The 17,022-nt window shown below is 50.6% G+C and overlaps 1 pseudogene; it reads right to left on the bottom strand.

The window, feature by feature from the left end:
- Positions 1-279: 279 nt before the first annotated feature.
- LOC123832172 lies at positions 280-5,071 on the bottom strand (annotated as a pseudogene).
- Positions 5,072-17,022: the final 11,951 nt, after the last annotated feature.

Genomic DNA, 17,022 nt, shown 5'->3' with positions numbered 1-17,022 from the left:
TCACCCTCAAAACCTTAGCCAATAGCTAATCAAACCCAAGACCTGTGAGAGAGGCCATGTTAGACTAGCCAGCTTCACCCAACATGCCAGCTGACCTCAGATACATGAGTGAGCCCAGCCAAGATCAGCCAAGCCTGGCCACAGTCAGCAGAACTTCCCTGCTGACTCTAGACTTGGGAGCAATAATAAATGATCAGTGGTGGGCTGGTTTTTTGTTTTGTTTTGTTTTGTTTTCATTTTAAGTTTTTAATGAAAGTTGTGTGTAAGAGTGCTTTATACCTACATCTTCTCAATTATTTCTTTCTTGTATTTGCCCTTTTTCCTTTTCTACATGGTGAGATTTGGCTTTACCTTTGGGGATTTTTTTGCAGTCTTTGTCCAGATTTAGTCTAGTGACAACCGCCTTGCTGGGGTGAGTGCCCACACGGACAGTTGTACATTAGCTTTCTCCTGTTGCCCTCGTTCAACGTGGAAGGCATATTTCTTCCTGTAAACCTGGACAGCTTGGCCCGTTTGCTGCTCTTTGTGGTGTTCACACACAACCTGAATTTCATCATCCTTTCAGATGGGCGTGGGTCGAACATTGTATTTCTGTCTCAGCTCTTTGGAAGGAGGAGAAGACACAATCTTCCAGAGAATGTGAGAAGGTGCATTGAAATGTCTTTCACAGTTCTTGCTCTGGTCAGAAGTCCAAAGGGATTGAACTTTTATTTTGACTGCTGGTGCTTCTATGATGGCCACAAAAGGAAAGAAATGGTTGTTCTAAGCCATTATATCTGTGAGTGGGCTGTTTGCTTCAGGGATCCCCTGCACTGCACCAAGGACACTGCTCCATGACCCTTGTACTAACCCATTACCCAGAACCAGAACACGTCTCTGAACCGGGCAAATCTGTCCACCCTCTCTGACCTGGGGCCGCTCATCCTCCAGGCCCCTCACCTTCCTGTTTTCACAACACCTCCTCAGTTCCATTAACACCACCACCATGTGCTTCCCCTTTAACTTTTCCCCATCTGCCCTTCTTGTCTTTCTTTCTTCCCAATCCCACCAAGATCCCATGGTCTATTACATTATCTACTCTTTTGTCCAAGTCTTCTTTTGACCCTTGTCCTTCCATCACACCCTTAGAGAATGCCACTCCTGGGTCAGTCCAGCTGTCCACCTTCTATACTTCCAGACACTGCTGCAGGAAATCACCTAGCCACATGGGTGGCCCTGCCACAAATCCATGGTCATCGCCTGGGGCCCTGCTGTTGCCTCTGCAGGTCTCCAGTATTTGTGAGGTTGACTCTTGCCATTTGATCCTCCAAGACCTCTCCAAGTCTTCACCCTTTTTCTCCCTCCTTAATGACCTACACACTCCACAGCCAGTGACCTTACCTCCTACTTCACCAAGAAGTGGAGTCACCGACATCCGGCAGCCACCTGTAAACTTGCCCGCATCCCCATGCCCCTGTCTTCCCTCTCACTTTGCACAATCAGAAAGTTCTCCTTCCTACCTCGGATCACTCCAGGACAGTCAGTGTGTCAAGGTGGTTAGGAGTACAGGTTCCAGTGTCAGACAGTCTGGGCAGGTAGAAAGCCCCTGCACATGTGACCTGGCCCTGCAAGGGACAAATGGCCCGGAGAGCTAAGAAGTGAAAGACTCACTCCTCTTCCAACAGAGCATCTCCTTCTGTCTCTGTCTCTCTCTGTCTGTCTCTGTCTCTCTCTTCCCTCTCTTCCTATCTCTGTTGTCTATATCTCTCTAGGTAAGTGAGTCTCCTTCTGTGTTCTCATTCTGCATATGTACATGTTCTCTTTCCACACATACACACTGTAGTGTGGAGCTGAGGTGGGTAAAGAGAGGTAGATGTGGTCTGATCAGGGCCTGGCATGTCCCAATAAGAGTCTGAGATTAATCCTAAAGGCAGTAGGGAGCCTTAAAAATTTTTCAGACTGGATAGGACATGGTCCAATGTGCATTTTAGATAAATTGCTGTGAGAGTAGAGAATGGGGTGAGGCTGGCTACACATAGCAAGCATGGGGTAGTTATAGGGATCCCAGCAAAAGATGATGGTGCTGGACTGGAGTGAGGTGGGCCAGGGGAGAGAGTAGATGGATTGGGGAGGCATTAGGGAAGGAGAAAGTGCACAAAGATGCAGAAACAGAGGACAATACCTGAGAAGAGACAGAAAGGAAAGAGACAAAGTTATGGAGAACGAGAGACAGTCCATGAGACACAAAGAGGACAGAGAGAGAAACAGAAACAAAACAGACAAATGGAGAGAGGAGGAGAAAGACAGAACTTCTGTCCATGCAAGGAAAGTGACTGAGGGAAACCTAACCGGAAAGGTGGGGGGCAGAGCTACAGGACTCTTGGCTTCCCCTCCTCGTGGGACCCCCTACCACCCATCTCTGTGCCAGGCTTTGGGTGCTGAGTCTGAGGGAGGGAGGGAGGCAGAAAAGGGAGAACAGAGGGATGGGGTGGGCAGAAGGGCCACCTCTCCACAGGCCCACATAGCCGAGTGGCCGCGGCCTCAGCCGCACTCCTTAATGGGCTTGCATCTGCAGCTCTACAGACGGATTTATAACTAGAAGCATATTTTAGTGTATCAGGCAGGGGAGTAAAGCCGAGTTGGATATTTCTTGTTCTGGTGGTCCCAAGAGGCCCGAGTCTCCATTAGTGAACTGGAGAAATTATGGGGGATTCATTCCCCCTCCCTTCCTGCTAAAGGTGAGGAGAAAAAGCTGAAGGAGAGAGGCATCTCAGAGAACCACACAAAACTCATCTGGAATCGGGCAGCGCAGTTCTAGAGAGGAATGCCACCCCTCCGGCTGGGGCCAGTGACCTGGACGCCTCCTCCCAGGCCCTCCCCAGCACAGCTTCACCTCCTCTGCACTCCTCCTGCCCGAGAGAGGAGAGAGACTGCAGCCCAGGCTCTCCCAGACTCTCACTGCTCCCCACAGGGAAGCCACAGCGCTAGGAGCTCCTGACCTCCGGGTCAGGCCAGGTCTGCGGCTCGCTCTGCCTTTCACTCACTGGGTGACCGCAGCAAGTCACTTGGCCCCTTCGAGTTTACTTTTTTTCATCTCTAAGAGAAGAGTGAAACCTCATGACTGAACCCTGTAAATGCCACGTGCCAAATGCATCTGCTGAAGTTGCCCAGTAAAACAGTCCTCTGTGAGCCGAAGAGTGCAGGGCCCTCTCGTCTGGGCAACTGAGGAGGTGACAGAGCCCCTCCTCCCAAACAGGGCCTGTCTCATCCCCCGAAATGTAGGCCAGGGTGTCAGACCTCACACCCTGGCCCCTGGCTCACATTCTCCCTTGTTCTTTCCCTCATGGCTAGATAGAAGGTCAAGGCTTAAGGAGACAGCCTGGAGACTGGGCTGGGCGGTGGGGCGGCGGGGGAGCGGGGCGGGTGAGCCTACGTTCAAGCTGCCTCTCAAAAAGCTGGTCAAGGCAGGGACCTTCTGTCAGGTCAATGCCAGGGCTGGGGTCAGGACAGGCCTGCGGGGAGCAGACAGGAGAATCCCAGGAAAAAAAACAAGTGACAGACACTTGTGTGGAGAGAGCCTGGCCCATTTTCACAAAGGAGAACCAAGCCTTGGGACCATCTGCTGGGAGAAGCATTTAACCGGAGGCCTCTGGCCAGACCCCAAGAAGAACGGCAGCCAAGGAAGGAGACCAGGCTGGTGATTAGAGAGGGCCAAGGAGGGGCCCTCGCTCGGCTGGGAAGGCAGCCCGCTCGCACCCTCACCAGATTCTCGGACAACAAAAGGAACCAGCCGGCCACATTTGGGCTGGTGGGGGCAGAAGGCCTGAGACAAGTGTGCGGAGGAGTGAGATTCTGTCCATAAACATCTCAATAGCGTGATTAACTGAGCATCGCAAATTGTAACCCTTTCCTTTAATGCACTTTCCCTGAATTACCGCGAGGAGCTGACGGCGGAGGAGCCCGTACAAATTGCTGGAATGGGCAGTTAAGCGGGGAGGTCGAAGGTTAAATGAACACGGTTGTTTATGAAGACACAGCCCGAATCCATTTGCATTTTAATATTCTCTCAGTGAGACGGAAAGCCACTCTGAGGACAGCTTGTTTGGAAATCCCATTAACGGGTTATTTATGGGGCTCGTGGCTGTGTGACCCTTGCCCTTGTTTTGTTAAACATGAACCAGACATGAATCAGACGGGCAGCGGGCTAGCTGCTATTGTTTCCCGTAGCACAAAATGTCATCGGATTCAATTATTCTGAAGCTGACACTTTCTGAATTATCACCCTCATAATGCTCAATTTTCCCTTTTTTCCCCTTTGCTCAACCTGATTATTTCTGTCTTTGTAGAAAGCGCCTCTCAGAGCAGCCATTTCACTGCCATCAGCCGTCACGGGGCCTGGGGACGCCACAGCCCGAAGTCGGACAAGGCCCTGAGAGGCTACCAGCCTGGGGGATGGATGGCTCAGGTGGCACTGGGGAGGGACCCACACCCTGGACAGCTGGCAGCCTCCGCACTCTCCTTTCCAGCCTGGGGACCAGCTCTGGGGACTCGCGTTGGTTTCTTCCTGAACGGACGTCTTGGGCTGTCCCCCAGGCCTCTTGGAAAGCCTTCTGATCAACATTAACATAGAGTTTTCTCCCCAGGTCTCTCAAAAAGTATTTTGAGCCATATTAAAATAGATTTTTTCTGAAAAAAGAAACTGGAAACATCGTCAAAGAGATTTAAAAAAAAACCAACAAGAAATATTTTGGCATTGGGGGTTTCTTTTGGAAAAGTTCAGTGGATTGAAAAGGCTGGTGGGGACTCAGGGAGTCTTCTTTGAACCCGCATGGTACCATGGAGGCAGGGTAAGCACCACTCAGAGAAGTGGGGACGTGCCCCCCGCAGAGCCGAGTCTCATGCTCCATGGTCCGCCACGTGGAGACAAATTCATCAGCTCTCTGATGGATTCACCTTGAAATGGATGTCACTTTTAAAATAACAAGGGATCCTGATGTCCTGGTCCCCGAGATTAGGCCTATGGCTTGGAACCCTCTCTCCCCAGCACTTCCTGGCCTCCCATTGTGGGCACTTGCATAGCCAGCAGGGACATTGCACCAGCCTGGTACCAGCGGCTTCTGTCCACTCCAGGACACCAGGAGCCTCTCCATCTGGCCAGCATGTGACAACAGCCAACATAATAATAGCTGTCTAGTGGAAGTGAATCAAAATTATACCTATTTTTTTTCAGATTGGCAAAAAATACATTTTTTTTAGTGTGCCACAGAAATTTAGTCATTACGTGTGCCACGAGGTGAAAAAGGTTGAAGATCGCTGATCTAAGCCACTATGTCAGGTCAAGGTAGGACTTGAAAGAACACCCCAAAATATGGATTCACGGGGACACTGTGACCCAGAGAAAGGGACAGAAGGAGCTCAAGTTTGCAGTGTGCTGGGGAAAGAGCCGAGGCTGGAACACAGAGCTCACTCTCCTCGGGATGACACACACAGCCAGCCTGGCACCCGACTGTCTGCAACACAGAAAATGCTGCAGCTCAAAGGAGAGCTCTTGGGTGCGGCCTGGAATAATAGTGCAGTAGCAGGGTAGCAAACGCCCACATCCCTGACGCCCCGTGGCCTGCCTTGTCTTGCCCGGGGGGCTTTCTCCAGCTCCTGGTGCTCACTTTGACAACTTCGAGGTAGACACAGGCCAGAAACACCAGGAAATTATTGGGTTGGCCAAAATGTTTGTATGTTTTTTTTCCAAAAAATAAAAGACGCATGTTTCACTTTCACTAATACCTTTATTAATTTGGGTATTTTGAGTATGTTGGCTATTTCCTGGGTGGTAGAATGTTCATTGTTCTCAATGTCTCGATTCGATTGCTATCAACTGCAACTGGTCTACCAGACTGTGCAGCATCGTGCACTGAGAAACCTCCAGCACGAAACTTCACAAACCACTTTTGACGCATTTGATCAGTCACAGCACCTTCTCCATACACTGCACAAATCTTTTCTATTTTTGCATTTCAGTTGCGTTTTTATCTTTCTTGAAATAATAAAGCATAAAGTGTTGGAAACGTTGCGTATTTTCTTCCATCTTCAACATTAAAATGGCGACACAAAAATTCACCGATTTTGATATTTTTTTAAATGCACACTGATATGATAGCTGTCACAATACAATCTAACAAAATTGTTTCGAATGAAGTTAAAGACAACTAAGCGCTACTAGAGTCATCTTATGGAAAAAAACCAAACGAACTTTTTGGCCAACCCAGTAGAACCACCCGGAGCAGCCCAGCAGTGACTTGGGGATTCGCTGTGTGCACGCTCCAGCTTCCTCACACTTCTTGTACACCAGCTTGTACTGGTGTAGAAAAGATGGGTTTTCTACAATGCTACCAGAGCTCCTTGACGGGATGAAGGTCCACTTGCCCACAGAGGTAGCCACCTGGCCTTGGGCATCTCCTGCTCCCTCCCCACTACCTTCACCTTGTATTTACACCCTGTCTCAGGACCCTCTTCTGGGAGATCCCAAACTGAGACAGCTACCCCATCTGAGTGCTTCCCATATGTCAGGCTCTTTATATGCATCTCCTCTCAAATGATCCATGAAATAGGTGCTATTATTTCTCTATTTGCAGATGATGAGACTGAGGATGGAAAGTTAAGTTCTTGTTCAGGGTCACAGAGCTAATTGGGGGAGGGCTAGGATTTGAATCCAAGGAGCTTGACTCCAAAAGCTGTGCACCTAACAGTTTCATTAGATGGTAAATTCGGGGTCCCCATGTCTGGGGGTGGGGGCATGTGACCTCAGCAGTTAGACCGCTCAAGGCTGTACCCACGGGGTATGAGACCAGGGTGCCCGTGAGCAGGCCCCGCCCTCCACGCCCAGGTGCAGACTACATCGTGAGCACCTGCATTTCCTTGGGATCTCTCCTCACCACTCTCTGCAAAAGCCTTTGACCAAGTTTAAAATAGATTTCTCCTCATGAATTGGCCGTCTGAGGAATTCTCCTCCAGTGGTTAATTCAATCTTCATAGAAGCTGATTTTTTTTTCTCTCAGAAGAACAGGGAACAATACATCTTTAGAACGGGCTTATAAGTGTCATGATTTTTCTACTAATTTACGCTGCATTCTCTGCTTTAAAATGTGAAATTACCTCATTGTGTCTCTGAATATCCTCTGTGCTTGGGCCTGAAATTAAGCCCGCCGTCGAGAAGCCTAAATGACCACAATTTGCTGTGTGAAATGCCCTGATTGCAAGAGCAATCCGGGCCCCAGCGAAGCCCGGCTCTCTCTCACTCGCTGATTGGCCTTCCCCACCAGCTTTGCCACATACACCTGGTGCTACCTGCCACGTGGGGGAGGGGCAGCAGGGAACTCACCCACCAGGCAGCTTTCTTGTCCCCCAGAAGCAGATGCTGCCACCCACCCATGCCACCTCCCAGGAACCAAAAGAGCATATGCTCCCTGCTCAGCCACCAACACACGCGTTGGGTAAGCAAGGTGGCCCACATCCAATACGGCTTATAAGTCACGAGGGCACTTCGGACCAATGTCTTAGAGCCAGTGTAAGTTTTTCACACCTTCGCAGACCCTCACAATTATCCCTTGCTTTTTCTGGTTTGTTCTGTGGTCCCCGGCTCCCAGCCACTTATCACAACATTTGGTGTCACCGGGTTCCAGGTCCCTGAGATACCAGTCCTAAGGCATTGTGGAGTCCGAAATCAGACTCCCCAAGTTCAAGGCCATGCAATGCCACTTACTGTCTGTGCGACTGTGGCAAATCACTTTCCTGGTCCATATCTCAGTTTCCCTGGCCCGTAAACACAGACAGTAAAGTCACACAGTTCCAGAGTGGTCAGTAGGGTTAACAGAACACAGTTAATGAAGCGGCTGTGCTGGGTGGTCAGGCCCCGTTCGGGTGTGCACGGACTCTAACTTTGTTTCTCTGTAGTGCCTGCTAATGTCTACTTCCAGTGGGTACGTTCCCACGTAATTTTTAAACTTTCATTTGGAGGTAAAACAAGTTGACCTGGGAGGTGTCGAGGAGATTGGCCCAATGTATCCGCTTTGTCCCATCTGCCCAGAAGCAGACACCCTGCTCCTTACTTCCGATTTGCAGGGGGAAATTCCAGGTGCTCCATCCTGAGACCCAGACGGCCCTAAACTCGGCACCGGAGCTCTGCCTGGGCTCCTGTACTTGGAAAGCAGCTGCTTCTCCAGCCACTATTCCCAAAGGACCAGCAGTTCCCCCTGGGATCCTGGGTCTTGTTAACCTTTTAGTTTCAGTAACAAAGATAGCCAGTGGCTTCAGCTCCACGGTCCTGGCGTAGGAAAGAGTAGATTCACTGCCCTTCCCTCCCACCTCACACCCCTACATCCTCCATCCTGCAGCAGGCCCTGCCCCAGCTGGTACCCAAGGCTGAATCCTTGTGACTCAGGGAGCATCAGAGTGGGAGACACTCGAGCTAGCGTATTGGTTTCTGAAAACTGCTGTAAAAAAAGTGTCACAAACTGAGTGGTTTAAACAACAGAAATGTATTGTCATGGTCTGGAGGCTGGAAGTTCAAGATCAAGATGTCAGTGGGTCTGGTTCCTTCTGAGGGCTTTGAAGACTCTCTCCTAGCTTCCGGTGGTTTCCTGGCAGTCTTTGGTGATCCTGGGCTTATAGAACCCTTATCTGTGCCTTCCTTCATCTTGGCAAGGCATTCTCCCTGCGTGTCTGTGTCCAAATATCCCCACTTTATAAGGACACCAATCATACTGCATGAGGACCCACTCGGAGGAGCCCATTCTAACTTGATTACCTCTGTAAAACCTTATCTTTAAAGAAGATCACAGTCTGAGATACTGTTGGCTCTGAGACTTCACCATATGAATTTGGAGGAGAACACGGTTCGACCCATAACCCCTAGGCCCCCCCACACACACACCCTTATTTCACAGAGGACGATGCCAATGGTGAAGGGGGAAAGGCTTTGCCAAGCGCAATCAGCAACCCGGTTACAGAGGTGAGAACCCTATTCCAGACTCTCATCCTACGTTCTGTCTCTGACTTCTTGACAGCAGAGGCGCAGGGGAGATTTGAGAGGCCTAAAGGAAAAGACTTGGCCATGACCCAATAGGGACGACAGTGACAACATCTCTGATGGGTCCCATTCAGACCCAGAAGCTGGGCCCACGCTTCCCAGCTCCAAGCTGAGTGTTCCTAATGGTCAATCAGGCTGCACCAAAGAGCTTTTTAACAAACATCATTCATCTTATTCTGATGCCAGCGATGGGACTGGCTCGCACACAAGGAACGCAAACCCTAAATGCAGCATTAAAATGATTTTAATGCTCACCGTCGAGTGCCAAAGCTCGGGTCTCCCGTCTCCACCGCAGCCCATCTTGACATGGGAGTTGCGATCCTGAAAAGCAATTTTGTTAATGCTACTGGGAGGAGCATGCAGGTCTGGAAACTCATCCATCATCTTAACACGCTTCAGGATGGACTGGGAAGATAAAGCTTTCATCTTCTCTGCCAGGCGGAGCCTCTTCAATTAGGCTCTGGGGGATGAAGGGGGGCGGGGTGGGGAGGGGAGCAAGGAGGGCTCCCGAGAGTAGAGGGAAGGGAGAGAGGGAGATGGAAATTCCTCCTGTGCAGAAAAGCCCGGGTGTTAGGAGGGTGACCCCTCCATCCCATAAAATAAGGAAGTACAATATGGAAAACAAGGGGTGGGACCTGCCCTGACTCTGGTCAGAGAGGCACAGGGTCTGAGCTTCAGAGCCGTCCCTGAGAGAGTGAGCAGAGGAGACAGGAAATGGTAACAGAAGGGAAGAATGTCTGTCTTCAAAGCACCCAGAGTTCATTGGGGTCCCTTCCCCATAGGAAACTGATGAGACCGGAGGGGGCTCTGCCTTAAGAAAACCACTGGCCCCCACAGAGATGTCCCTAATCCCAGGGAAGGCTCCCAGCCAGCCCAGAGGCAGGGCTGGGAGCAGGACACAGCTCAGAGACTCCCTGCTGAAGGAGGTGCCCGCTGCTGGGCCGCCCAGAGGAGACTGCAGGCCACTGCGGTGGGGATGGGGAGGAGGCGACGAATAAAGACAAGGGGGGCTCAAGTGCTTTTTAAGGCTCCCCTTGACCCACTGCCATTCTTCCCACAGCCCTCAGACCTGCAGGGGAAGCTCCGGTCCCCACACAGTTGGTAACAGCTTGTCTAGGCACACAGGAAGTCAGTCCCAATTGCTCGGGCCACCCTCACTCAAAGGTATCGCCCTTACCCAGCCCCCAAAGAGTGGGTCAGGGGCAGGAAGCCCTTTAGCCTCTACCTAGCACTGCACAGAGTCACCGGGACTTCCACACAAAGAGATGAGCACAAGCCTTCTCTCTGCACAGCAACTCTTGTTCCCCTTGCGGGCAGCCCCCTCTCCAGGACAGAGATAAGGGGAGGACATGGCTGTGCCAACAGAGAGAGGCCACCAGAATCAGAGGTGACCAGGGACAGGCTGCAGCTGGGCCTGAAGCAAGCAAGAAGACTTCCTCAGAGAAGGGGCTAAGGAAAAAGTGAAGTTTACTTGAACTTGAAATTCGGGTAGGCTGTCTGTACTGCTACTTACGTCTTTGTCCTGACACATTGTCATTTGCTATGGCTGACCTCTCCCAGAGTCAATTGATTATTGATTAAACTGCCAGTAAGTCACCTAAGGATTTACTGAGCAGTATCCACCAGGTGCTTAATGGGCCTTGCCTTCTGCCACTCAGCCAAGAAACATTTATCGAAGCTCTCCAATAATAATAATAATAATAATAATAATAATAATAATAATAATAATAATGGCAACTACTATTTATTGAGCACTCGTTATATTTTCCAAGTGCTTCATATGTTCTAATTCATCGTTTTTCTGAACTGCTTCACCCCACACCACTCCCTGCCTCCTGCCCTGAGCTCCAGGGTGCCTACCCGCATACCATGTTGTTTCACATCTCACGTCTGCTTCCCTGCCCAGGGTGCCTTGCCCATTCTTCTTCAGCCGTCCCTCCTCTACTCACTCTACAGACACAGCTCGGGGCCACCTCCCCGGGAAGCTCCCCTGAGACCCAGCTTGAGCCCAGAATCCCTCCGACACATTCCCAACTGCACCCAGCTGAGAATGCAAACGGAGTCTTGACACCCTCATGGCAGATGTCATGAAAGGATCATGACACTTTCTGGGAACCTTCAGGGCTCGGTGGGAAATGCCTGCCAGGAGTGCACAGAGTGGGCGATGGAGTCAGACAGTAGATGCGCAGAGCGGAGCCTAACGCCTGCTTGTGGCAGCACCCGGCCGGCACCGCTGCATGATCAGTCGCACCCCTGCCTGCCCCTCACCGCACCATGGCCCACGCCTGTCACCTTCTCAGGACAGACGGGGCAAAAGGACCTAACGGATAAATAAGAGAACAAGAAGAGACGGACCGTTTCCAGAGAGGAATGTGAACTAAAAAGCAAGGGGATGAACGACTGTCACCTCTGCCTACAGCTGGGACAGCGTGGGTATCTATGTGTGCCCAGGCCAGAACAAGAGATGGGGTCTCTTGGAAGGGGGAGAAGGCCAGCGTGGGGCATAGGGTATTGAGTTTTTCTGTTTCCTGAACCTTAACAATACAGCTACCACATACAGATCCTTATCCTCCACCCAGGATGGCACGGAGTGCTTTGCCTGCATGTACCCTGTCTTTCCATCCTCACGCCACTCGATGGAGTTGAAATCATTACCCCCATTTTACCACAGGGAAACTGAAGTCCTGAAGGAGTCCTTTGTCAACTATGGTGATAGGATTCAAATAGGGGGCTTCTTGACACCTAAGTCCCTCCTCTTCTCCACTGCACACCCTGCCTTTCTACACCACGGTAGCTAGACTTAGAAAGAAAAGCTAGAAGGCGTTGGGTGTGTGTGTGAAGGGAGAAGGGGCTGGGGGAGACACGGTAGCCGTGAGGGCTGGGCAGAATGCAAACACAGGCCCTAAAGGTCTCACAAGGACATGTGTAGATAAGAAATAAAAAGTACTGTAAAAATCAAATAAATAAACACAGACAACAAAGTAGCATCTGCCTGCCCAACACCTCATTTCTTTTTTGCTCAATCTAATTCCGCCCCCCAACACACACACACACACACACACACACACACACACACACACACACTTGGCCTGCTGGCCTGTTCAGGGTTGCCTGAGAGAGGGAGGAAGGGCAGGAGGCTCTCTAATCTCAGGATCCACCCTGTCTAGGTGACCGGGTGTCTCCTGTTTTCTGAAGACGGAAGCTATTCCCTTGTGCTCTATGTAAATGAGCTGTTTGTGAATGTGCATCTGTAATGGGGAACTGTCAGGTCGGGCTGGGGTTTGGCTGGGATGAGGAGGACAATAGATTCCATGCTCTGGGGTCAGGTCTGGGGGAGGGGACTGTGGGGCTCAGGAGGCAGGGAGAGAAGGAGCCAGACGCTGGGTGGGCCTGAGCACGGTGGAGAGAAGGAGCGATGGGCGCAACCCAGAGCCTTGCTGAGACCTGGAGCCTCAGGCACAGAGCTGACAGGAGCAGGGAGCCTGTAGTGACAGCTGGGGCGGGGGGAGTGCCATGTGCCAGGGTGAGAAGGAGAGGCCTGGGGCTCTGGGGCAGCTGGGACACCCCCTGGGTGACAGGAAAAAACCTCAGGGCAGCCTCAGAGCAGCTGCATTGGAAATTGGCAGGGAAGGCTCTCCTGCATCGGGGTCCGTGTGCTCACCATGGCTGTGTGTGTGACCCAGTGGCTCTGCAGGGCCTGCATCTGCAGGAAGTGGTCAGCTCAGGTCCCACACAGCTCCCAATACACATAGGAATGATCGATCACTGGTAGTGCTGATAGGTAGACTTTAGTTGCAAATAAAAACAAAGCACTCTAGTTAAGCAGAAAAAAGGAATTTATTATAAGGTCCTGGGGTATTTTCTGCACCCCAATGGGAAAGACAGCCAACACAGCCTCTCTCCATTCTCTGTAAGGCTCCTTGGTCTCTTCTCTCTGCACACCAGTTCCGTCCACTTCTTTGGCCCAAGGGGGAAGTGCCGCCCTGCAACCCCTGAATTCACAGGCCTGAATTTCTCCCCCTTGCAGAACCTCACCAGCTCTCAAGCCCAATTCCAAATTATCTGCAGAGAAAATCTGATTGGCCCAGCTTAGAGCAGGGGTTCTTTCTGGTCTATCAACCATGGCTGGGGAATGAAGACCATGTAGTGGTCATTCATTTAACCATTCATTCATTCAACAAAAGATGTATGGAGCAACTGCTATGTGCCAAGCTCTAATACAGCTGTGTGGGTAACAGAAAAGGACCTGCCCTCATAGAGCTTACATTCTGGTTTGGGGAAGACAGACTAAAAGCAGCCAACTAAATGTGGAAGGTGTCAGGACAAGCAGCCGGGGAAACGGAAAGCATGCTGGGCTGGGGACAGGGAGTAAAGTGCTCCTTTGTATAAGGTGGCCTGAGGAGTCCTCATGGATAAAGTGACATCCAACAGGAGACCCGGAGGGAATTAAGGAGACAGACAGGCAGGTATATGAGGGAAGTGCTTCAGGTAGCAAAAAACAAGGTGGAGGGAGGGCAGGTGGATTTGAGGAAAGGCAGGGAGCTCAGCGCCCTGAGCAAATAAGCCTTGTGGGGAGTAGAGGGGGCAGGGGTGGTCGGGTAGGGTCTGTGGGTGCCTGGGAGCTGAGAAGCCTTGAGGGTTCTGAGCCAAGGAATGGCATAATCTGACTCTGTTTCTCAGGTGTCTCAGAACTTCCTATGTGACCTCAAATTCTCTTGACTTTGCAGTCACTAGCATCCTTGACTTCTTTTTTGTTTCAATTACAGTTTACATTTACATTATTTTGTATTAGTTTCAGGTGTGTAGCATAGTGGTCAGACAACATACACTTTACAACATGTTCCCCCAATATTTCTATACATAGTTATTACAATATGATTGACTGTATTCCCTATGCTGTACTTAACACATACCCTGACTATTCTATACCTACCCATTGGTACTTCTTAATCCCCTCACCTTTCACCCAGCCCCCCAACCCCCCTCCCATCTGGCAACTACCAGTCCGTTGGGAACCACCCTGCCTGGTTTCAGAAGCTGTAACCCCCGCCAAGGCTAAGGCTGAGGGAGTGACCTTGAACCATGAGCCACCAAGGAGACAAAAGTTTATCTCCCTAGCAGGAGCACCGCTTCTGCTCCTTTTTCTTCACCCTGCCTGGCCCCCAATGCTTGGTTGGTTAGCCAATGATGGGTAAGATTCCCCAAGGGGGAAACGACCTAAGACAGGCACAATCACATGGGAGGCCCCCAAGGAAGGACTTGGGGGGCTACAGCAAAAGGGGGTGATGGACCCTCGCCCCTCGGCTTTGACATAGCCTGAGTCCTCATTGTCTGTGAAAAAATCTCTTAATCTCTTGGCTGCCTTACTTCCCTTGCTCCACCTAAGCCTGAAACAATGACAGAGGGTGGTGCAGCCCTGGGCTGGAAAGGGTGGGTTCCCCCCAGGCAATCAGCCCTAAGAAAGACTATGTAAAATCCTGTGAAACCTGCTTTGTTTAGAATGCTCTCAATTAACTGATAAGGGTCCAAGCAAGAAGTAAGTTTGTTCCTCAAAGTTTTACAGCTCTTTAGCTATCTGACCCTGACTCAAAATAGGCCCTCAGAGTTCTTTGTTATCTATTGTTTGATCCTTACTGCCTGAGAATGATTAATGAGCTTTACCTGAATTCCTGTGTAAATGAACCCAATAAAAGCCCATTGAGGAACAGGTTCCTGGCCCTCCTCCTTTGAGAGATTGGCCACCTTTCCTCCCCAAGCGGATCGTGTCTTGGTAGACTTATTCTCATCCGTGGCAACCGGGGGCGGGGGGCGGGAATGGTGGGGGGCAAGGCTATGGGCGGACCTCCCCACACCAGTCCACTCTTTGTGTCTACGAATCTGTTTCAATTTTGTTCATTTATTTTGTCTTTTAGATTCCACATGTACGTGAAATCATATGGTGTTCATTGTTCTCTGAATTATTTCACTGAGCATAATACCCTCTAGGTCCATTCATGGTGTCACAAATGGTAAGATTTCATTCTTTTTTATGTCTGAGTAGTATTCCACTATATGTATAGATATAGGTATAGATATATCTATATATCTCATATCTCTTTTATCCATTCGTCTGTTGATGGGCACTTGGGTTGCTTCCATGGCTTGGCTACTGGAAATAACACTGCAGTGAATATAGGAGTGCATATATTCTTTTAAATTAGTGTTTTGACTTCTTGTTTTGCCTCAGCTGCCACCACATTGGCCCACTGTCCAGGAGGGCTGCCCTCCCAGGACCCTTGCTGCTCTGTAGCTAGAGACCTCCTTCAGGGCTTCTGGCCCCACAAAGCCTCATAAGGCTTGGCACAACTGCTGATACATATCGTGATGCCCCATACATGCTAGGGTGCCAGGAATCCCCTGGGTTCTCTCTCCACTTCTGCACCCAGAAGGAAAAAACCACACCAAAAGGCATGGTTTCTGGTTTTTTTCAGGGTAGGTGACACCACCTGGAAGTGCGGGAGGATTGACACCCCACGGGGCAAACTTTGATTGGAGACGGGAGGACACTTGAGGATAAATTCCCTCTCTGACCTCCCCCATCACTAGAGATTTATCAGTCTATTCAGATAGCAAGTGTGGTCCCGTGCATGAGAGGTCCCTGAGCCCAGCCATCTGCTAGCTGCACTTGCTACGGAAGTGTTTTACAGAGCTCAGAACTGCACTTCCTGAGTCTGCTCCCCCCTCGCCCTGCCTCACTCCCCGCTGCCCTCGCTCTCGCTGCCCTGGGGTCTCACCCTAAACCAGGGCAAAGGTAGTTAGTACTGGAGAAGGTCCCAGAGAGCAGACCTTCAAGATGGGGTTTAGAAGCTGGGTTTCCCATCCACCTGAAGACGGTAGGGACCCCTCACTGCCTGCAGACAGTGGATTGGTGATAGCCTCTGGTGTCCAGGGCTCCACAAATGCTAAACTTTGACCTGTGGTTAGTGAGATAAGGCGTGGGAGAAGGTGAGGCATTTGGATATCTGGTGGCTTTGGGGCTTGGTCAGTCTAGAGGAAATGAGGAGGATGGTGGTGAGGGCTGGCTGCTTCAGATAGCCTCGGAAAGCTTACAGAAATAAAACGGTGGGACAAGGGAAGCTAACTGACAACTTAAGGCGTGCTTTGAAAGCCAGGGGGTCACATGACATCCGTAAAGGAGATTTATCTCCTGGTGCCGCAGGGCTGAAAACTGGGCCCAGGATTTGACTTAATAATTGATTATTAAGGGGAAGAGCTGCAGAGGAAATGAATGCCTAGTCTCACAGGTGTCCTTAAAGGCTGTGACAGGTAACGAGTGGGACCCCGACGTATGGGATGAGGACATTGGTGGACACAAGCCTGAAAATCTTCAACCTTGAATTCCCACTTGAGCCTTCTGTGCCAGAGGAAGCAGCCCCCACCTCCCTCCCCACCCTCTGCCTCCTCTCTCTTGGAGACCTCTGGAGACCACCTGATACCACCTAGAAGGAGAGTGAGTTGCGAAGGTAAGATAGTGTTTAGAAAGCAGATGCTTGAGATTTGGGAGGGCATATAGTAATGGTACAAGGTAAGCATTCCTGCGTGACCGTGGGCCTGAGCGGTAGCCGTGAGGCGGAAGAAAGGAGGTCAGGGCAGTGAGAAGGGAGGCTGCTGGGAGGATCATCTCTTTGTATGTTGCAATCACCGAGAACTGGGACCAGGCAGTGTAGGGGAACCAGTGGACCAGGATTTTTAAATATTTCCAGAATGGAAGTTGTAGATAACCCCAACAAGGAGGAGTGTCAAAAAGGGTATGGTCTGAGGGTAAGACTTCAATGCAACAGTTTTGGGGGGGTGGGAGGGGACACACAAGAAAGAACACTTATCTGGGTAGGTGGCAATGACCCACCTGGATAATCTAGGATACTCTGTCCATTTCAATACCCTTAACTTAATCACACTTGCAAAGCTCTTTTCCCATGTCA

This window comes from Phyllostomus hastatus, unplaced genomic scaffold (genome assembly GCF_019186645.2).
Source record: "Phyllostomus hastatus isolate PE091 unplaced genomic scaffold, TTU_PhHast_1.1 phas_scaffold_182, whole genome shotgun sequence".
NCBI classification, from domain to species: Eukaryota; Metazoa; Chordata; class Mammalia; order Chiroptera; family Phyllostomidae; genus Phyllostomus; species Phyllostomus hastatus.
This window is presented reverse-complemented; position numbering and strand designations above follow the sequence as displayed.